At 35.7% G+C, this 23,722-nt stretch overlaps 1 long non-coding RNA gene across 1 annotated transcript in view; it reads right to left on the bottom strand.

Moving 5' to 3' along the window:
* LOC141520428 (uncharacterized) overlaps positions 1-23,722 on the bottom strand; it is a 98,278-nt gene that overhangs the window by 61,099 nt on the left and 13,457 nt on the right. The window contains exon 3 of the long non-coding RNA XR_012477621.1: positions 18,135-18,223. This is a non-coding gene — a long non-coding RNA (uncharacterized LOC141520428). The remainder of the gene's footprint in view (positions 1-18,134; positions 18,224-23,722) is intronic.

The following is a 23,722-nucleotide window of genomic DNA, read 5'->3' as shown; positions in this document are numbered from 1 at the left end:
TTATAAAAATAATCACTTATCTAATAGACAGAAGTATCTCTCCAGGGCAGCTAGGTGGCATGGTGGATAAAGCACCTGGAGTCAGGAGTATCTGGGTTCAAATCCGATCTCAGACACTTAATAATTACCTAGCTGTGTGGCCTTGGGCAAGCCTCTTAACCCCATCTGCCTTGCAAAAACCTAAAAAAAAAAAACAAAAAAAAACCCCAGAAGTATCTCTTCCAGGGTCACCTGGAGTATCTACTGAAAAGAACCAAGAGGACAAGGAGTCGATTTAAAATTTACTGATGGCAGTTAGGTATCACAGTGGGTAGAGCACTGACCTTGGAGTCAGGAGGATAGGAGTTTGAATCTAGTACCAGACACTAGCCACTTACTAGCTGTGTGACCTTGGGCAAATTACTTAATCCTGATTGCACCACACCAGGGCCATTTTAGTAATCCTGATTCACATCTGACCATTGGATCCAGATGGCTCTGGAGGAGAAAGTGAGGTTAGTGGCTTAGCACAGCACCCCTCAACTCTAATCCAATTCAAGTGCTTGTCATGGCATCACCTGCCTGATGTCATGGTCTTCTTCAATAATGAAGGACAAAAAACATCACTAAGCACAGTTTCCTGAAACTGGTGTGATATTTATGCTATTTCCATATATATGGGTAATTAAGAAATCATAATCTGTCTTGGTGAAAAAACAGAAAAATTTAGTTAGAAGAGAGAAACTGCATCTGATCAGGTTTTATATGGGATCATGGTGACAAATCTCCTAGAGTGGGTTTGACTGCTCTCCAGATACAGGTCCTGCTTTCACCAATTGAGCTGTTTCTCACTGTAGTTTTAATCATTTATAGATTTCGTCTTTCTCCTCTTTTCTTGCTTTTTCTTCTTCCTTTTCTATTCTCTTTTCTTCCATGCTCTGATAATAGATTGATTGGACCTTTCTCTTTGCCAAGGACAATTCCTCTATATGTTCCTTTTTTTCTCCATACTCTCCTGTCTTCCTCAGCATATTGTCCCCTTAACCATCCTTTTTCTAGTTCTAATTTTCATTCTCTATTAACTGATTCATCCCTTACTGCCTCAAATATGTCCTAGTCTTCTTTAATAAAACCTTCATTAGACCTATCATCCACACAAACCTTTATTCTATGTCGACTCTTCCTTTCTTAACCAATCTTGTAGAAAAATACCTTATACACTCATTTCTACTTTCTCATCCATACTCATTCTTCAACCTTTGCAAGCTGGCTTTCTGCATCATTTAAATAAATACATCATTCTACTAAAACTTTTCTTTCAAAGTTCCCAGTGATCTCTTAATTGTGCCAAGTTAATGGTCTTTTCTCAGTCTTCATGAAGCTTGACATGGCTGCTATCCTCCTAGATACACTCTCACCTTCTCCTTTGCTGAATCTTCATCCATATCAGGGTCTCTGTGTTCTAAACTGTCTTCTCTTCCCTCTATAGTCTTCTGGTATTCACATATGAACCATAGGCTTCTGTTTTCTCTGTCCAGATGACTTACATATTCATATACCAGTCTCAGTCTCTCTCCTGACATTCAGTTCTATATTACCAGCTGCCTTTAGAATATTTCAAAATGGATGTCCCTTTCTATCTAATCCATTCTCCACTTAGTGGTCAAAATGTTTTTCCTTAAGCTCAGACCTAACCATGATACTTTCCTGCTCAATAAACTTATTGCTTCTAGGATAAAATATATTTATTTATTTTAGTTTTTTTTGCAAGGCAAATAGGGTTAAGTGGCTTGCCCAAGGCCACACAGCTAGGTAATTATTAAGTGTCTGAGGTTGGATTTAAATTCAGGTACTCCTGACTCCAAGGGCTGGTGCTCTATGCACTGTGCCACCTAGCCACCCCCCCTAGGATAAAGTATAAATTCCACTGTTTGGCATTTAAAACCCTTAACAACTTTGACCCTTTTCTACCTTTCTAACATTTCTACCCAATTTCTCCCTTTCGTGCATTCTACAAATCACTCAACCTGTAATTCCTCTCTGATTCTTTTTTTTTTAACAAGGAAAATGGGGTTAAGTGGCTTGCCCAAGGCCACACAGCTAGGTAATTATTAAGTGTCTAAGATCGGATTTGAACCCAGGTACTCCTGACTCCAGGGCCGGTGCTTTATCCACTACGCCACCTAGCCATCCCCCCTCTCTGATTCTTAAAATACCCCATTCTTGGAATCCTTCTTTACCTCTGCCTCACAGAATTTCCAACTGCCTTTAGGCCCTGGAGTCAGGAGGACCTCAATCCAAATCTGTTCTCAGACATTTGATACTAGCTGTGTGACCTTGGGCAAGTCACTTAACCCTTATTGCCTTGCAAAGACAGAAGAAAAAATATCTCCAGGATCACCTTTTCTACATGATGCCCTTCCTGATCCTTTAATACATAGTGTCTTCCCTTACTACCTTATAATTAACTTCTTATATGTTATAATTATATAAATAATTAAATATAATATGTATAATTTATCATTATACAATACAGAATATATATGTTGAGTGAATACAAAATAATGTGTATATCTGTATATGTGTTTGTCTCTTAACTAACTAGCTATCTAATCTCCCCTAATATATTGTGAGCTCCTTGAATGTTTGATTTTTGACTCTGTATTCTAGCTCCTAGCACATGGATGGTCCTTAGTAATTTCCCATTGGTTGACTGATTGAACCAATGGGCCCCTTATCTCTACAACTCCTGGCTCTTAATATTTCAGCTAGGAGGTTTCAATCAATAAATTAATTACATTCATAAAAATCTGTGAAACATCTACTCTGTATCTGGTACTGTATTAGGTGTGAGAGATATAAAGACAAAAATGAAACTACCTGCCCTCAAGCAGTTTACATTCTATCATCCCATCTGATGAAGGAATACAATGTAATAGGTTCACTAGAAATCTGAAAGAAATCTGAACAGGGGGCAGCTAGGTGGCGCAGTGAACAAAGCACCGGCCCTGAAGTCAAGAGTACCTGAATTCAAATCCTGTCTCAGACACTTAATAATTACCTAGCTGTGTGGCCTTGGGCAAGCCATTTAACCCCGTTTGCCTTGCAAAAAAACCTAAAAAAAAAAAAGAAAGAAATCTGAACAGAAAGAGGGACTTGAAAAAGAACACTTGTCTGGTTAATAATAATAATAACAACAACAACAATTAATGCTTCTCTAACTCTATGTATTATTTCATTTGATCACAACTACTTTGTGAAGCAGATAAGATTATTAAACTCAGTTTCCAGATAAAGAAAGTGATGCTAAGGGAAGTTTTGTAATTTGCCTAAGGTCACAGAGCTAGTAATTTTCCAAGTCAGGATTAATACTCAGGCTTTATTGCCTATTATCCTAATTTTTTTCAGTTACTAGTATTTCATTTTTCCAACTACATGTTAATATAGTTTTAAACATTCATTTTTGTAAGATTTTTGAGTTTGAATTTTTTTCTCCCTCTACTTTCCCTTCCTTCTTCCCAAGATAACAAGTAATTTGAAATAGGTTATAAAGGTACATTCATGTTAAGCATAATTCCTTATTAGTCATATTGTGAAAGAAGAATCAGAAAATAAAAGGAGAAAAAACCATGAGAAAAAAATCAATTAAAAAAGTGAAAATAGTGTGCTTTGGTCTGCATTCAGATTCCACAGTTCTTTCTCTGGATGTGGATAGCATTTTCCTTCACAAGTTTTTTGAAATTATCTTTGGTCACTATATTATTGAGAAGAGCTAAGCCAGCACAGTTCATCATCACACTGTATTGCTCTTACTTTGTACAAATTCTCCTGGTTCTACTCACTTCACTCAGTATCAGTTTATGCAAGTCCTTCCAGATTTTTCTGAAATTTGTCTGCTCATGATTTCTTATAGAACTATAGAAGTACTATTGTACTTCATCACAATCATATGCCACAACTTGTTTGGCCATTCCTCAATTAATGGGCATCCCCTCAATTTCTAATTCTTTGTCACTAGGAAATGAGTTGCTATAAATATTTTTATGCATGTGGGTCTTTTCCCCTTTTTTATGATCTCTTAGGGATATTTGTAATGGTATAGTTGGATCAAAGGGCATGCACAGTCTTATTGTTCTCCAAAATGATTGGATCAGTTCTGCAAACAAAACATTAGTGTCCCAGTTTTCCCACATCCCCTCCAAAATTTATCATTTCCATTTTGTGTCATATTAGTCAATCTGATAGGAGTGAAGTGATACCTCAGAGTTGTTTTAATTTGTATTTCTATAATTAATAGTGATTTAGAGCATAGTTTCCCATATGAATAAAGATAGCTTTAATTTCTTCATCTGAAAATTGCCTGTTCCTATCCTTTGACAATTTATCGATTGGGAAATGATTTGTATTTTTTTAAATTTGTTTCAGTTCTTTATGTATTTTACAAATCAGACCTTTATCAGAAACATTGGCTATAAAAATTGTTCCACAGCATTCTGCTTTCCTTTTATTTTTGGTTGCATTGCTTTTGTTTGTGCAAAAAAAGTTTCATTTGAATGTAATAAAAATTATCTATTTGCATTCATAATGTTCTCTATCTCTTGTTTGGTCATAAATTCTTCACTTTATAGATTTGACAGATAAATTATTTCTTGTTCTCCTAACTGGCTTATAGTATCTTCCTTTATTTCTAAAACTTGTATCCATTTTGATCTTTTCTTGGTATAAGTTGTGAGATGTTGGTCTAAGCCTAGTTTCTGTCATACTATTTTCAAGTTTTCCCAGAAGTTTTTGTCATATCATGAGTTCATATCATGGAAACTAGAATCACTGGGTTTATTAAACAGGAGATTACTATAAGCATTTACTATTGTTTCTTTTGTACCTAATCTATTCTACTGATCTACCACTCTATTTCTTAGCTAGTACAAAATAGTTTTGATGATTGCCATATATATTATATAGTCTTAATATCTGCTTTATATATAGTTTTATATCTGATTTTATATATAGTTTTTATTATACAGTTTTATATCTGTTTCACTAGGCCACCTTCCTTTATATATTTTTTTATCATTCCATTGATATTCTTTTTTTTTTTAGGTTTTTGCAAGGCAAATGGGGTTAAGTGGCTTGCCCAAGGCCACACAGCTAGATAATTATTAAGTGTCTGAGACCGAATTTGAACCCAGGTATTCCTGACTCCAGGTCTGGTGTTTTATCCACTGTGCCACCTAGCCACCCCTTTCCATTGATATTCTTGACCTTTTCTTCTATCAGATGAATTTTGTTGTTACTTTTTCTAGCTCTGTAAAAATTTCTTTTGGTAGTTAGATTGGTATGGCAGTGAATGAATAGATAAATTTAGGTAGAATTGTCATTTTTATTATACTAGCTTGGCCTACCCACGAGCAATTGACAATTTTCCAATTTTTTAGTTCTGATTTTATTTGTGTGAAATATGTTTTATAATTGGATTCATGTAGTTACTAGGTTTGTCTTCACAAATATTTTGTATTGTTAATAGTTATTTTAAATGGAATTTTTGTTTCTATCTCTTGGTATTGTGTTTTGTTGGTAATATATGGAAATGTTGATGATTTATGTGGATTTATTTTATATCCTGCAACTTGGCTAAAGTTGTTAGTTGCTTCAAGTAGTTTTTAAATTGATTCTATGTTTATAGTTAAGTCTTTATACTAAATGAGTTTAGTATCTAAGGAGAACAGATATATAAGGTTTGGACCAATTCTGGGGAGAAGAGGAGAACCAAGGTCTCCAGCATTCTAACTGAGGGAAAGGGCATACAGGCTAGACTCTCTTTCCTGCAGTCTCCACCAGCAGTATCAGGCGGGAATTATATCCTTCTGCCATCCCTCAAATATCTCTAGTTTAGTGGTAGGACAAATTTTGAAGTAAACCTACTTTCCTGGTTACTTTTTTTTTTTTTGCAAGGCAAATGGGGTTAAGTGGCTTGCCCAAGGCCACACAGCTAGGTAATTATTAAGTGTCTGAGGTCAGATTTGAACCTAGGTACTCCTGACTCCAAGGCCAGTGCTTTAACCATTATGCCACCTAGCCGCCCCCCTGATACTCTTAAGGAGGAGAGTAGCCCTCAATTTACAATTGTTATCTGAGACCCTTCCTACCAAACACTAGTCAAAATAAAGCATGACAGACAACAAAAACAAAACCATTCAATCAAGAATTTATTTCTGATTCAGAAATCCATGAAGATTAGAATATATCAATGAATACATGAGTAAATGAGCTCTTCATCTATGAGTCAGTTGAGATTGTGGTTCAAACAAGAGCTAGGGCTCAAAGGAAAGTTCTCTCCCTAAAGTCTGTATAGAGACAAACTGGAAATCAGGAAACTATGGAGGAGCCAGTTTCCCCTACATGTCTCTAGCTTCTCTTTCCACATGTATTGCTCTAAAAAAATGTCTCTAGATCCATGTTTCTCTCCTTGAAGAAGCTTTTTCAGAACCATAAGTCCTTTTAGCAGTTACTAGGGTCTTGCTCAACATTTTCTCTGCAAAAGTCAATCTTCACCAACACAGCAGCAGACAAAATGCCCCTGGCTTGGTAAGAAGTCCAGTCACAAATCCATTGTATTGAAAAGTACAGTATCAAAGTTTTTACACAAATTAAACCAATACAACAGATTAAAATGCAGTTAGTTGGGAAACAGTTTTAACAACTAGTATTTTTCTAAAATATTTCTAAAATATATTTCTAAATAGTCATTTCCCAATTGACAAATGGTCAAAGGATATGAACAGACAGTTCTCAGATAAAGAAATTAAAACTATTCATAGTCATATGAAAAATACTCTAAATCATTATTGATTGGAGAAATACAAATTACAACAACTCACACCTTATACCTATCAGATTGGTCAATTTGACAAAAAAAGAAAAATGATAAATGTTGGAGGGGATATGAGAAAATGGACTCTAATATGTTCCTTTCTAGAAAGGAATTTGGAACTACATCCAAAGGGCAATAAAACTTTGCATGCCCTTTAATCCAGCAATACCACTACTAGGTTTGTATAACAAAAAAGGGGTAAGGCCCTACATGAACAAAAATATTTACAGCAGCTCTTTTTATAGTGGCAAGGAATTGGAAATTGAGGGGATACCCATCAATTGGGGGAATTGCTAAACAAATTGTGGCATATGGATGTGAAGGAGTACTATTGTTCTATAAGAAATCATGAGGGACAAGACTTTAGAAAAACCTGACACAGCATGAACTAATGCTGTGTGAGGTGAGCAGAACCAGAAAACATTGTACACACCAACAGCAACATTGTATGATGATCGACTGTGGTGGACTTACTCTTCTCAGCAGTATAATAATCAAAAATAATTCTAAAAGACTTGTGATAGAAAAATACTATCTACATACAAAGAAGGAACCATAGAGTCTTGAAATGCAGACCAAAGCTTACTATTTTCTATTTTGAAAATTTATTTTATAAAAAATTATTTAAAAATTATGTATTTTTCCCTCTCATGTTTTCCCCTTTTTGATTTGATTCTTCTTTAACAACATGATTAATATGGAAACATGTTTAACATAGTTATATATATTAGATATATAGATATATGCTTTCTGTCAGGGAGAGGAGGGAGGAAGGGAGAAGAAAAATGTGAAACTCAAAACCTTTCCAAAAAGAAACTGTTGAAAACTATCTTTGCAAATAGTTGGAAAAATGAATAAATAAAACATTTAAAAAAGAAAAGGAAAGAAAAGCACAGTATCCTGTTAAGTTTGATGAGCTTGGCGTAGAGGGTTGGGGAATCTGGAAAAGCTTCAGAAGGAATGTTATTTGAGGTAGGTTGTAAAATTTGAATTGAATTCATCTGGCATAGAGAGAGAAGGAGGTCATTTCAGACAGAGACAACAAGATGAATAAATGCATAAATATGAGAAAGTATAGCATATGTTTGAGAGAGGAAAGAACAGTTTCTTCTAGCTTAGCTGAAGAATACTTTGTTCAAAATATGCATTATAAATAGCTAGGTAGGTGGCACAATGATAGAGTACCTGAAATAAGGAGAATCTGAATTCAAATCCTGCCTTAGTCCTTAATTATATTCGTCATTAATTGGACAAGTCATTTCATGTATGAAGATAAAATGAGATATTTGTATAGCACTTGGCAAATCTTAAAGTGTTATATAACTACTAGTAAGATGAAGATGATGATGATGAAGGAGGAATAATAGTAAAATAAGAAAGGCAGAATTATGCCATATTTTAGGGAATCTTGCATAGTAAGCAAAGGAAGATGAAAATTATTTCATAGATAGTAAGGAATCAATGAAGATTTTTGAGAGATTAAGCTTTGTTACCAGTACATGTATTGTAGTTTCATGAGGGTAACTTATTCTAATCTACTTGATATAGTAGAACCACCAAATTGTTGAAAAGAAGAAAAAAAAATTTGCCTCATATTTTCTTAAAGTGCTGAGGTTATATATATATATATATAAATACACACAAAAAATTGTTGGGTCAGTTAAGGATATGTGTGTTTAAAAATGTATGTATGTAAAAATTCCTATACATATCCCTTATCTATCTTACATGCCCTCAATCTATGGTTGAGATTATTGGATACATAGAAAACTTGTATGTATAAAAATGGTATAGTACAAGATAAATTACAACTATATAATATATATTATATAAAACATATTATAATAGCCATATATATATATATATATACCCTATGTGCAATATAGGTATGTAATATAATATATAGGATTATATATATATATATATTTGTGCACACAGACATACATATATCTCACATATCAACAGAGATAAAAATGGGCCCCAAAAGGATATATATTCATACTTGTATACAGTTTGTGTGTATTTGTGTATGTTCCCACGTATGTGCTATGTATATATAGCTTCAATATACTATTATAAATAACATATATAGAAATATATTCAGCTATATTCTATATCCCACAGCTACATATATGTATGAGAATATTACATGCACACACATATACACATCCCTTATTGACCCAGAAAACTTTCTTGTTTGTATTTATATATGTATGTGATATATGAAGGGATTCTAGGGATTTGTATACACACACACACACACACACACACACACGATACATACATATATTTCCAATGATTCTTTATTGGCACAGCAAATATTTTCCCCCTCTACTTCCAACTAGAAACTTTAGTATAAATGGATGATTGGTTGATTTGGTATCTTTTCCTATTTAATTACAACTGTGGCTTTATTTAGCAATTCTTTGCTCACAGCACTATGTCTGTACAGATACATATGCATATATATTATTTCCTTTTGTTTACTTCTCCCAGAATGAAAGTTCATTAGTTTCTCAATATGTTTTACAGAATGACTTGCCTGTTATCAAGGTTGGAAGGATATATGAACCATTAGCCCAGAAACATTCAAGTTTTAAAAATATATGGGAAATAGAACAAAGAGAAGGAGTGAGGTGACTCATTCATCTCAGACGTTCAACCAAAACCATTTCAGAGATGCCAACAATGAATTAAAACTAGGATTCTAGAGGAATGGCTTAAATCATTTTTTGTCACAGACACTCTGCACAGGGTGAGTGAAGGCTCTGCTATGTGCCTAGAATGAAAGTACTGGAGACAAGGAGTTTGAAGTTATCTCCATCTGGTCTGGAAATGATATTATTTTCTCTCAATGAGCAAGAACCCTTAACAGATAGCAAGAAGAGGTTGTAGAGAAATTTAATAAAATACTGGCACCTTACAACTTGTCAGCACTATGGGAGAGAGCTTACTTTGATACTTCAAAAGATGTGTGATTATTGGTAGGGGTCCTCCTCTGACCAGCACAGATTGTAATCCCTACTCATTTTTAGGAGAAAGCATTCCTAAATTGTGGAGGCCAAAATCTTAATCAATTGGTGACTAACTCCATGAGAGAGAGCTGGCTTTGAAAAATGATAGGAGGCAAATATGTAAGACCAAAATCTGTTCCCAGTAGACAAATACCTAAAGGTATTTCATATAGATAGATAGATAGATATACACACATATATGTATCTATATGTATGTATGCATGCATGCATGTATAAACAGCTGGGGTTTTCTTCCAAAGAAATGCAAATTACTTATTGACAGAAAGAAGAAAAGAAAGTTTATTAAGCTTTTACCATGTGCCTAGAAACATGAATACACAAAGAAAAAAAATTGACCTAAGTCCTGTTTTCAAGGAGCACACTCTAGTTGAAGGAGATAACATAAGAGAAGTCAGCTGCTCTGATAATGGGGAAAACTTGGAAGTCCTAAAGGTGGGGGTTAAAGGAGAGGAGAAAGAAAGATATAAATATTTATTAAGTGCCTACTGTTTGCCAGACACTGTACTAAATGCTTTACATATCTCATCTGATCCTCACTATCCTGTGAAATAGATGTCACTGTTGTCTTCATTTTATAATTGAAGAGACTGAAAAAAAAGAGTATCGGCCTGAAATCAGGAAGACCTGAGTTTAAATTCTGCCTTAGATACTAGCTGTATGACTCAGAGAAAAATCACATAACTGCCTCATTTTACTCACAATTGGACATTACCATGTTTTTTCTAGCTACACTATTTGTTCTGCTGGGCTGTGCAATCTAAGTGGTGTGTTAACAGCAACCAGATCCATAGAAAAGGAAGTGTCATTGAGTGGGGGCTGGGGAAGAGTTCATGGAGAATGCAATGGAGTCACATTTCATAAAGGACTTAGGTTCTAAACATGTAAGGTAAAAAATCACATATTGCTAATCTATCCTATCTCTTACATTTCTTACATTTTCTATAAAATATAATAAACTTAGTTTTGTAGGTAAGGGAAGTTGACCAGTTAGATGCACAACTTAGGGATAAAGATTGGCAGTAAGGAGAAAACCAACGAGGTCTAGTAGATTGGCAGCCATGCAAAGCAATTCTAAATTGTAAAGCCTGTTTCTATTCTCTCTCTCTCTCTCTCTCTCTCTCTCTCTCTCTCTCTCTCTCTCTCTCCCTTTCTCTTCTTTTCTTCCTCCTTCCCTTTCTTCCTCCTCCTCTTATCTCCCTCCTCCTCTTTTCCTGTTTTACAATTTTTTCCAAGTTTAGCTGAATTCCCATCATTTCAATGCATTTACAATGTAATTTCACAGTAACTTGAACGTAGACCCTGAGTATAGATCCAAAAGGGTCATTTGGATAGGGAATTGAATCATAACTGAGTGAAAAGTTAGGGGGAATAGCTTTCACCACACTAAATTCCCCATGGGTTCTGGTGCCTCTTTATCCTCAGAGATTACTCCAGTTTCTCCACCCCACCCCTTTTGGAGGGAAGGAAAGTAATGCATGGGAAGACTTACTACATGCTGATCACAGATAAAATGAACATGATATTTAATTACTTGCCTTAGAAAATTATGAGGAAATTACTATGCAAAACTTAAACTATTACATAAATTTGAATTGCTATTGTTTTTTGAGTACCTTGACAATGAGAAGGAGATGCCTTGCTTTGCTGAAATAAACATTCATAAATCATAGGCTCTATATTTGGTTAAAACCTTGGAGATTCATTCTTTTGAAAAAAAATGATCTCACTAGAAAATAATAAATTGGATTTTAGGGGCAAAGATCAGTTTCATGTTAATATGTATATATGATAAACCAGCTTTCTTATCCTCTGATTACCATTTTGGAGGCTCAAGTCAATGCCTCAGAACTAGAAAACAACTCAAAGCTCAGTACAAACCTCTCATTTTATAATGAAGAAAATAAAACTCATAGAAGTTTACCAAGTAAACTTTACCAAGGATCAGGGCTGTGACTCAAACTCATGTTTGCTGACTGCCAGTGCTGTGGTATTTCTATAATGCTATAAATAGGTTATAACAAATTGACAAATATTTAATAAATACATATTGCATGTCTAGTATTGTCCTGAATTTTGCAAAAGAATATGAATACAATACAGAAAAAGTCTCAGTTTCTGTGGTTACACTAGAATAGGCTAATCAATCAGAAGGGATTTTAGTGACTGTCTAGCCCAGTATCCCATTTCACAGATGCAAAAAATGAAATACAGAGAAATTAGATGTCTTGCACACAAGTAGTTTGAACATAGAGCTGCTGTGCCTACCTAAGAAAACAAAGTAGCAAAGAAATCCTGAAACCTATTCTAGCTCTGCCATAGTCGACTTCTGTAGCCTCTGAGAAACCTTTTAGGCTGATTATCTCCTCTGTCTTCTTCCTAAACTTCCTTTGAGATTCTATTTTTGCAAAATGGGAAGTTCCCCGCCCCCCCCACTACTGAAGCTGAAATGTGAAGAATGAGAGTAGCCAACTTATGATATCTTTAATAGTTTTAAAAATTGGTTATAGTAAAAGGAGAAATGTTGAAAGCTGTAGATAAATTCACTTACCTTGGCAGTATACTTTCAGGGATGTACATATTGATGATGAGATTGATACACACATTACTAGAACTAGCTTTGTGTTTGAGAGATTCCCAAGAAAAGTGTGGTTATAGTAAAAGGGTGCTTTCTTTTTCTTTTCTTTTTCTTTCTTTTTTGATTTTTGCGAAGTAACAGGGTTAAGTGACTTGCCCAAGGTCACACACCTAGACACAATGAACTTAGGTCCTCCTGATTCCAGGGCCAGTGCTCTATCTACTGTGCCACCTAGCAGCCCCTGCTAGTGATTCAGTGGATAGAGTGTTGAGTCTAAAGTCAGCCATTTTCCTGGATTCAAATCTGGCCTCAGACATTTCCTAGCTGTTTGACCCTGGGCAAGTCATTTAACCCTAATTGCCTCAGTTTTCTCAGCTGTAAAATGGGCTGAAGAAGGAAATGGAAAACCTCTGCAGTATCTTTGCCAAGAAAACCAGCAAAGAGGTACAAAGAGTCAGACATAATTGAAGAATGACTGAACAAAATAATATTATCCCTCTTTTGACCAATTCATTTGGGAATGAGGTTAAAATATCAACTAGTTCGATGATTCTATGATATTTTTAATGTCCTATTAATAAACAAAAATAGATAAGGAAAGCTACGTCATTATAATGACTGAATTTGTCTTTCAAGAAAAGAAAAGAAGACGAACCTTTCTTTGCAGAAGAGGGGGGCTGTGAATGTAGAACACTGCAAATGCTGTCACTCATTTGATAGATTTGTCAGTTTGCTTAACATGCTTCTCCCCCCACCCCCCACCTAGTTTATTCTTTGTTACAAGAGATGCCTTGATAGGCAAAGAAGATTGGGATATATTCAGAAATAATTAGAAATTTAAGATTAAAAGAGGGAAATGACTTGATCTTCTACAATTTGACAAATGGACTTGCTGCCAGAATTGATAAGGAGAGCTAGGGGACCAAGGTTGCGGTCTGAAAGTAGCTACTCTCCTCTTCCATTTAAGTCCCTACAATATCTTTTGGTTGGTATTATGGTGGTCTTAGAAAAGGTCCTCTGGGTCAACTAGATGGCCAAGTGGATAGAGTACCAGGTCCAGAGTTAGGCAGACTCATCTTGAGTTCAAATCCAATCAAATCCTGTTTGCTTCAGTTTTCTCATCTGTAAATAAACTGGAAAAGGAAATGGCAAGCCTCTCTCATATCTTTGCCCCCCACCCCCCAAAAAAAACCCAAATGGGGTCATGAAGAGTTGGACAGAACTGAAATAACTGAACAATGTGAGTAACAAGGAAGACCCTGGAACAAAATTAGTTTCTATCTTAACCTTCAGCAATGACTCATATCTACTTCTCTATTCACAATCTGAGAAATGACCACCTTTGTTTGCAACCAGCTCATGGCAATGGGATCCTATATGAACCCCAAATTGCTGGATTACTGACATATTGGAAGTTGAGAAGTGCCAACTCTAAGCACAACTATGAACAAACAAACATTATTTAATTATTTTTTTTTTTAGGTTTTTGCAAGGCAAATAGGGTTAAGTGGCTTGCCCAAGGCCACACAGCTAGGTAATTATTAAGTGTCTGAGACTGGATTTGAACCCAGGTACTCCTGACTCCAGGGCTGGTGCTTTATCCACTACACCACCTAGCTGCCCTCAAACATTATTTTCTAAGCTCTTTTATTCCTTTCTGGAATAAATTCCCTATTTCCTCTCCCCTTTTTTCAGAAACATTAGGGAAAAAACCTTCCTATACTCCAACCCCATGGCCTGAAATTATGAAAAATAATAGTAATAGCTACCATTTATATAGGCTTACTTTGTGCTAAGTGTTTTATAATTATGATTTTATTTGAGTGGCACAATAACCCCGTGAAGTAAGTGCTGTTATTGTTCTCATTTTAAGATGAGGAAAGTGAAGTGAATAAAGGTTTAATGACTTGTCAGGGTCATACAGGGAATAAGTGTTTGAGGTTAGATTTGAACTCAGGTCTTTTTCATTCTAGACCTGGCACTCTTATCCACTGTACCACCTAACTGCCCAAATTCTATCTCATCTTCTCTTTCTGATTGGGGCAGAAGCTATTGATGGTCCCTGTCCCATTGCTGAGTTGAAGGGGAGCTTTGACCTGCTCAATTTCTGACATGAGTTGGTTTTTCCCTCTTCAAGCAGTCTGGTAGATGCCACCCCACCATATCCTCACTATGCCTAGGACTGGACTCATTATGGACTTTAGCCCTCTTGCACCTCAGAGATCCTGAGTTCAAGTGATTCACCAGTCTTAGGCTCCCTAGTAACAGGGATTTATAAAAGTGTGCCACCATGCTTGGCCCTTTTTTTCTTTGAAGATGTAGTTTTCCTGTCTTCTCTCTACTTTTACAACTGCCTCAGCATGCCATTCCTTTCTTGTATGCCTATGTGACTCTCAAATTTTCATATGGCAGATTTTCTGCACCTCACACTTGTCTTTTATTACTTTTTATTTTGTATCACAGCTATTTGTATACTTGTCATATTCTTTCTCCTCCAGTCTCCAGTAGATTATAAGGTCCCCGGGGCAAGGTATTTGCTATTGTTTTCATCTTTATATTCTCAGAACCTTTGCCCATTGTAAGCCTTTAATAAATGTGGAATTTGAATAGAAATAAAAACTATTAGAATCTTTACCATCTTAGACCTAGAGGAAAGTCTCTGGAGCATCTCTGTGGAGATAACCCAAAGGGCTTGCAAGTATTCCTCAATCTGTAAATGTGAAACTCAGGGGGTGTGGGGAAGGCTAATGGTTTTAAATTTTTGGCACTATGCCTGAAACTTCTAATCCCCTGAAGGCAAGGGGGTAATTATACAATTAAGAAGCAATACAAGATAGAGGAAGAGTAATGGTTTTATAGTCAGAAGACCCAGGTTCTCAGGTTATTCTCCTAGCAATTACCAACCTAAGCCACTTAAATTCTCTGGACCTCAGTTTTCCCATCTATAAAATGAAGGAGTTGAACTATATGACTTCTAAGGTACCTCTCAGTTCTCAATCTATTTTCCTAATAATAGTCCTGTTTTTCAGAAGGGGAAACTAAGGCATAGAAAGTAAAATATATCTTTCTCTAGGTCAGTTGTCTACAAAATGAGGACTGGGCAATTACTTCATGGAGTGATAATCAATCAATCCCTGTCTTCTGAACTTCTCTATTTCTATTGAGAATGCTATCATCCTTCTGGTTACCCAGGTTCACAATCTTTCTTACTAATTTTCTTGACTCTTCACTTGTCCTCACCCCACATATCCAATCAATTGCCAAAATTTTGTCATTTCTGTCTCTACATATCTCCTGTATCTGTTGGGGGTTTTTCTGATAACATAACCATTAACCCAGTTCAATCCTGTATCATCTTTCACCCAGAGTGTTTAGTTTTTCAATTGTTCTCCCTGTCTTAGTTCTCTCTCCTCATCAACCTATCTCCCATAGAATCACCAATGTGATTTTCCTAAAGCATAGATCTGACTTCCTCACTCCTCTATTCAGTAAACTGCAGTGACTCCCCATTGACCTTTGAATCAAATATCATTTCACTTTTATTTCATCCTTTTAAAAGCTTTCTACTTTTGCACGTTTATAATATGTATGGTTATTAGTATAATAGTACATATGCAAATAAGTGAATATATGTATATATATATATATATATGTATAATGGGAATATGCAATAAATAATTATTTTCTACTGGAGTACATTGTCAAAAATGTTTGGACACCAAGGCTTCAGGTAATCAGGGCAAGAATAATATTCAGGCTCTCTGGAGCCTCTCTAGAGTCCTGGCTTGTGATGGGATATATAAATCATACTTTCTTCTTATGACTTTCTCAAAGATAAAGACTGAGAATTTCAACTGAATTTTTAACTATTCCCAAGCTCAGGGGCAGTGGGCACTGACTTGAGGCTTTAGAGGTTTGTAACTAAGAACAGGAAGTTCTCTTTATTCTAAGGGCTCACTGTACTCTTCTTGCACCATGCAATAACCTCCAATTTGATACAGAAAAGCTTTTTTTCCTATACTTATCTGAATTGGTGAAGTTGTTTTGGAGTAACAGGTTGTATTGTACCTGATGAGATAAACAAAGGTGGCAACTCCCTGTTTTAAATATTCTTGTAAACCTGTTTGACAAACTTGGACTTTAAACCAGCTGCTAATGATTATGGAGAGAAGTCAAGGATTGTGTTCATCTGGTCTGGAGTTCTTAACTTTTGTTTGATGTCATAGTCTCCTTTGACAGTCTATCAAAATTTATGGGCCACTTCTTAGAATAATGTTTATAAATACATAAAATAAAATACATAGGATTTCAAAAGAAACCAATTATATTGAACTATATATGATACATGTGTGCATTGTCAAGATATAAGGAGTCACCTGTTTTCCAGAGCCATTTCCCACACTTTGAATTTAAACTTATATTTAATACCTGACTCTCTTGTCTCTGGTTTGTTCTGCTTCACTCTGACCATCCACAAGTTAAAGGCCGATTTTGTCTGGTTGACAATATATATATACATATATATGTATGTTTGCATATACATATAAATCACTTATATTTAATATTACATATAATATAAATCTAAAATATGTTTTATAGTTCATGTACTCTAGATTAGAATCTACTGTTAAATATGTCTTTTACTAGCTGCCAATGAAAAGAGCCCTAACAATCTTTAAGAGTTGAAGAAATTGGGGTAGTTAGATGGCACAGTGGAGAGACCACTGGCCCTGAATTCAAATTTGAACTCAGACACTTAATAATTACCTAGCTGTGTGACCTTGGGCAAGTTACTTAACCCCACTGCCTTGCAAAAACAAACAAAAAAAAAAGGGTTAAAGAAATAAAATTCATTTCTTTGTGCCAAACCCAGTGAATTTCCTTTTAAAATATTCCCCAAAAGACAGTTCTTGCCCTCAAGGAGTTTACAATCTAATAGAAGAGACAATATGCAAAATATGCAAAAAATCAAAACAAGCTATATAGAGAATGGAGAAAAGATAAATAAAAGAGAGAAAGCATTGGGATTAAGAAGGGTTAAGGAAAGCTTCTTACAGAAGAGGGAAATTTAGTTAAAACTTATAGGAAGTCAGAAAGGTCAGTGGAGACAACTAGGTGGCTCAGTGAATAGAATGTCCTAGCGGGAGTCAGTCAGGAAGACACATCTTCCTGAATCATCTTCCAGTCTCACACTTACTAGCTATGTGACCTTGGGTAAGTCACTTAACCCTGTTTACCTCAGTTTCCACATCTATAAAATGAGCTGGAGAAGGAAATGGCAAATCACTCTAGTATCTTTGTCTAGTAAGCCTCAAATATGGTCATGTAGTATCTGACATGATTGAAATGATCAAACAACAACAATGGAGGTTATAGTTGGAGTAGAAGAAGAGTATTACAGGTATGATGACAGTGAGAAAAAAATGCCCAGAATCAAGGGATGGAATCTCTTTTTTGAGGAACAGCCTCAAAGACTGTGTCACTGGATCAAAGAGTAAATGCTGGGTTAATAATTAAAGTGTAAGGAAAAGGGAAAGGTAAGAGGGGACTATGGTAAGAAGAACTTTGAATGCCAAAGAGAACATTTTTATTTGATCCTAAAGGCAACAGGGAGACATTGGAGTTTAATGACTAATGGGGATGACATGATCATAGTTGCATTTTAGGAAATCACCTTAGTAGATGAATGGAGATTGAATCGCAGAGACTTGAGGCAGGCATGGACCTCAGTAGGTTATAGTGTCAGAAGAGGAAAAAAGGTACCTAGAAAAGATATTGCAAAGGTGAAATCAGTAGGCCTTGACAACAGGTATTATATTCCTCTTTATTTCACAGACTTGGGCAAACTCTTATGTCTATAAGCTTCAAAATGGAGGTAAAAGGATCATAAAATTGAAGAGCTGAGATTGACATCAGAAATCCTTTAATTCAGTTCCCTTATTTTGCAGATATAACACACACAAAAATTGAGTATTCATGAGATAAAGCTATAAAAGACCTGGATCAACTCATGGGAATAGAATATGCAGATGATAGTGGTTAGTTATTTTCTTTCTTTAAAAAAACAAACACATACATATTAAAGCTGGGGAGATTAAAAAGTGTGGTTCACACAGGATCCCTTCCCTCAAAAAGTTTTTTGTGTGGTGTGTTGCCCCATCATTCTAAGCAAATGAAGTAATTTCAGACTTCTCAGGAGGGTTAAGCAATCAGTAATAACTAGGTCACACAGTAAATAGTCACCTATGTGGTCTTATATGAAATATACCTCTCCTACTTTTCATAATATCTGAAATTTCCATCATTGAATTTACCTCTTCTAGCCTTCACCAAGCCTGGAAATGAATCTAGGTTACTTAATCCATTAACAGAAATTAATTTTTTTGATTAACCTACTACTGCCCATTTTCAAATAATAGAAAAGGCCCCATCTGAACCAAGGGAATAGGACTAAGCTCTGTTAAGTTTTGGAAAGAAAAGAGGAAAAGAGAAAGAGCAGGAGAAAGAACAACACCCTTTAACACTCCCTTTAACACCTATAGCTAGGTGCTATAGGGAGGGTTTGGGTCCAAAGTACCAGGCACTTTGCTTTTATCATAATTTCCATCAAGAGAGTTCAAGGAAACACAAAGACACCAGCTCCAGCTTTTCCTCTTTCCATCCCCCCATTTCTCTCCTTTCAACTTTAAGATCCATCTTTCGAAATCATTTCCCCATTTTTCCTCCCTTTTCTTTTGGACAAAATTCTAATATAAATTTTCAATTTATTCCTTTCACTTTCTGGAGCACAAAAGTCAGTTAAATCATGAATTCAAGTCCTCTAGTGTTAGTTGTGTGACTGAGCAAATCACTCGTTCCAGGCAACTTCCTAAAACTTTAAGTTGATGAGAAAGTATCAACCTATTTTGGTCAAGAGAGTTTCCTCTCTTGGGTATTCTATTTGCTATCCGAATCTGGAGAAAACTGATATAATTCTCCCTGAAGGATTTGGGGCTACTCAAAATGAACACCTTTGCTCAACTTGATTGGCATGCTGGTCATGATTCCCAAATGTGAAATTAGAAAAAAAAAATCTTGTACTACTTTTAATCTCCATTTAGGTCCAGAGGCCTTTTTTAATGTGAGTCTAATAAATCTGAAATCTCATTAAACTTGGCCACCACATTTCTTGGGCTAATTTATTCAAGGCCTTTATTGAAAGATTGCAAATTAATATAACATCTAATCTAAACCTAACAAATCAGAACCTGAGGTCTAGTCATTCCCTCAGAAAAATGATGGTACTGACTGCATGGGGTAGTGGCAAGAACTTGGAATAAGAAGTCACCAATTTGAATTCTGACCCTAGAACTTTCTAACTTATAGTAGAGCAATTAAACCCTCAGAGTATCAGGTTCCTCATTTATAAAATAAATACAATTATCTCTTCAGGTTTAGGAGTGCAGAGTCCCCTTGATCTGGAAAATCTATGTAAAAAATTTTGCCCCTCTCTTTGAACGATAGAAGTCTGAATTTTCTCTTTTCTTTTTTTAATGGAGTGTTTATAGTACCTTATTGTAAATTTGGGGTTTAAACATTTGGTCATAGGCAACATGTAGGTTAATGTTTAGTAAAAATATTTTTTCTGGGACCTTCTGTAAAAATCTCTCAAAATTCCTATTAATTTCTTATGCAGACTGGAGAGACAGTGAAACTACAATGATTAGAGTCATGATGTGGAAGAGATAAATGTATAATAATAGAATGACTTAGCCCTTTTTGCCTCAGTTTTCCCTATCCTCCAGTGAGGTTGGGGAAGGAAATGGAAAACCACTCCAGTATCTCTGCCAAGAAAACCATGAAGTGCGGAATACAACTGAAAGGACCAAACAACAAATAACAAAACAGAATATCTTACCACCTCATAGGGTATTTTCATAAAAAAAAAATTCTTGTTAAAACTTGAAGAAGTTACATCTACCAATTAGTTTCAATTGAATGTTACATTATAATCAGATTATAAACCAATTTTTTTTCCCCTAGCAAAAGAAAAACAAGAACAAAAAAGCAAACAAAAAGCCTTAGGGGAGCCTAAGGACCTCTGGGTATTTGCTTAAATCCTTGCACTTCTTCTTTAATGCAGTAGAAGGCTCAATCTTGGTCAATCTGAACAGCTGTTTTAATGCCTTACTTTGCCCAAATGCTTGTCGCAACACATTTTGTTTCCGGAGTCCTTCAGTCTGCCAAAGGAGCTCTGGTCCTGCCAATTTGATTACTTAAAGCACTCTGTCTAATTCTTTTCTAGTGTTGGCCTCTAGTTTGGTCACATGTTGCCAAGAGCACAAAGGACCATTCCCGACCCTGCAGTGTTCTGCTATACTTTAACTTTTGATTACAATCTTTTCTGCTTTGCTTTCTTGTTAGTGTTAGGTCCTCATCTATATCCTTGTCAAGTTTCTGCCATCTTCTCTCTTCAATCATGAAGTCTAGCTTTCGCAGCAGGTACCTGAGGAGTGTCATTTCTAAAGGAATATGGAAAGGAAAGGACTGAGGACTGTTTAGCTATGAATTTTCTATGATTGTAGCAGTAATCCATGCTCACATTCATTTGATGTTGCTAATATGGGGAGCTGGACTGAGTATGTATGAGCCAGTAGAAACAGCAAAGGACAAGTGGTTAGACTGCACTCTTCTTTGTGATATTACAGAAATAAATGTCTCTGTGTCTCAATTTTCTTATGTCAAATCTATATGATAATAATGCCTTTTTAGAAAACAACTTCACAGGGTTATTGAGAAAATGAAATAAAATAATAGTGTCTAATAAAAGTGAAATGAGATAAATGTAAAATTTAAAAAGGATGAAGTGTTATATACATACATACATATATGTCTATATGCATATAGACATATATGTTAGAGCTCTGTTATCCTTTTCAGAATTCTGTCTTAACTAAGTTGCTCATTGACTTCTCTAACCCAGAATATTAGAGCTGGAAGTGACCTTAAAGATCATCTAATTCAACTTCTGACAGCTCAAATGTAGAATGTTAGATCTAGAAAGACCTTAAAGCTGTAACTCTACCCCCTCATTTTACAGATAAGGGAAATATGGCCAAGAGAAGTAGACTACAGAGCTGTAACCAGGGCACAGAGTAATCAAAACTTTGTCTGTCCCAGACTACCACAATTTGGAGGGCATTTACTATGCTTATATTTTTTTCAGCAGGCAAAAACAACAAAATTCAGCACTAAATAATTAAATTACATAGGGCAGCTAGGTGGCACCAGCCCTGGAGTTAGGAGGTCCTGAGTTCAAATGCAGCCTCAAACACTCAGTAATTACCTAACTGTGTGATCTTGGGCAAGTCACTTAACCCCATTGCCTTGCAAAAACCTAAAAAACAAAAACCAAAACCCCAAAATAATCAAATTACAAAGCTATCAGATAATCTTGGTTTCACACTAGGGAAGCTATTAGCAGTAACATTCTGGGAATCCTCTTCCTGTAGAGCCCCGTGTCCCAAAAATTTAGAACTCACCTCAACTGACATTATCTAAAAAGCCGTTTTGGATACTTTTCAAGGTGCTTCCCTAACCATATTTTATTGTATTTCTCCTAGAAATGAGAATTACTAGCTATGACCCTGTTGAAGTGATTTGCCTGGCTTTGCTAATATACAACAAAGCTGGAACTCTAACTTGGGTCTTCTGACTCTTTTTTCTATATGCCAGTGCTCTTTATTTAAAATTTTTTGAAACAATCCTGGAGAATTGATTGACTGAGGGGAATAAAGGTTCAGAGGTGTTGTATTCAAATACAAAACCATCACAAGAGTTCCAGGTACACTCTGATGCCTTGTTCATTTAAGTTCCCTTTCACCCCTGTGGTCTTGTCAACCTAGAAGATCCTTTTGCTGCTGGAACCCCTTTCTTCCACTTATCCAAGAACCCTCATTTTTGAGAAAGGCCCAGTCCAGCTCTCCATCCTTTTACTGGCTCAGCTTCTGATTCTCTGCACTTCACAACAATGTTCCTGCACTGGTACCTTTTCCTACCTGTTTTCTACCTCTTTTTATAATTTGTCCCCTTTAGAATATAAAGAATGCCTTTTTGAAGACAGCAACTGTCTTTCTTTTTTTGCTTGTATTTTATGGACAGGTAGGTAGTACACTGACTTGGAATCAATAAGACCTGACCTCAAAATTCAACTTCATACATTTACTAGATATGTGACTCTGGACAGGCCCCTTAATCTTTGTAAGGTTCAACCTCCTCATCTGTAAAAATGATGATAATAATAACACTTACCCCACAAATGTTTTAAATCTGCTCATTGCCCTGATTTGACTTGTCTTGGTGGATCTTGGTAGACAAATCAGAGCCAAGAAGGTTTCTGCTATTGTACTTCAATTATTTCAGTTACATCCTGCTCTTTGTGACCATATTTGGGGTTTTCTTGACAAAGACACTGGAGTGGTTTATTGTTTCCTTCTCCAGCTCATTTTGCAGATGAGGAAACTGAGCAAACATGGTTAAGTAATTAGCCTAAGGTCACGTAGCTAATAAGTGTCTAGAGCCTTTAGAATATAAAAAAATGTCTTTTTGAAGACAGTGACTAACTTTCTTTTTTGCTTACATTTTTATGGACAGATAGTATATTTGAACTTGGATCTTCCTGATTTCAGACTGGTGCTCTATCTTCCACCCCATCTAGCTGTTCATCCTATTAGAGTATCTTCAAAACATATGCTTGTTAAATATCCTGGAACCTTTGATCAGAGTACAGGTACTTTGACCCATCTGAAGCCACTCCACTATGTACTGCCCTCAGACTAATGTCAACGGATGCTGTGTGCCCACTGTTCCTCATTGTTATTTGTTCTCAAATAAAATTTTGTTAACTTCTCTAGGTGTGGTCATCACTTACATCCCCTTTGTATTGCAGCCTCATTTGAAAAATTGAGAGGGTTAACTTGAAAGAGATTTTTAAAAAGGTTTATACATAAAAATTATAAGAATCATCACAACCTACCAGGGGTACCACAATAACTACATTGGGAGAAATACTAAGGGCATTTCCAGTGGAAAAAGACACTAAACTTGGTGGTCAAGAGGATTTGGATTCACATCTCAACCCTGCAACTATTTGTATGACATGAACTAGTTACTGTCTATAGGAGGGTAATTAAGGTTAGGAAGTGACTAGGAATTCTAATAAGAACAAAAACTTTGCAAAATGCGGTGATATAATTATATAATTTAATAATAACATAAAAAGAG

This window comes from Macrotis lagotis, chromosome 4 (genome assembly GCF_037893015.1).
Source record: "Macrotis lagotis isolate mMagLag1 chromosome 4, bilby.v1.9.chrom.fasta, whole genome shotgun sequence".
Classification (NCBI taxonomy): Eukaryota; Metazoa; Chordata; class Mammalia; order Peramelemorphia; family Peramelidae; genus Macrotis; species Macrotis lagotis.
This window is presented reverse-complemented; position numbering and strand designations above follow the sequence as displayed.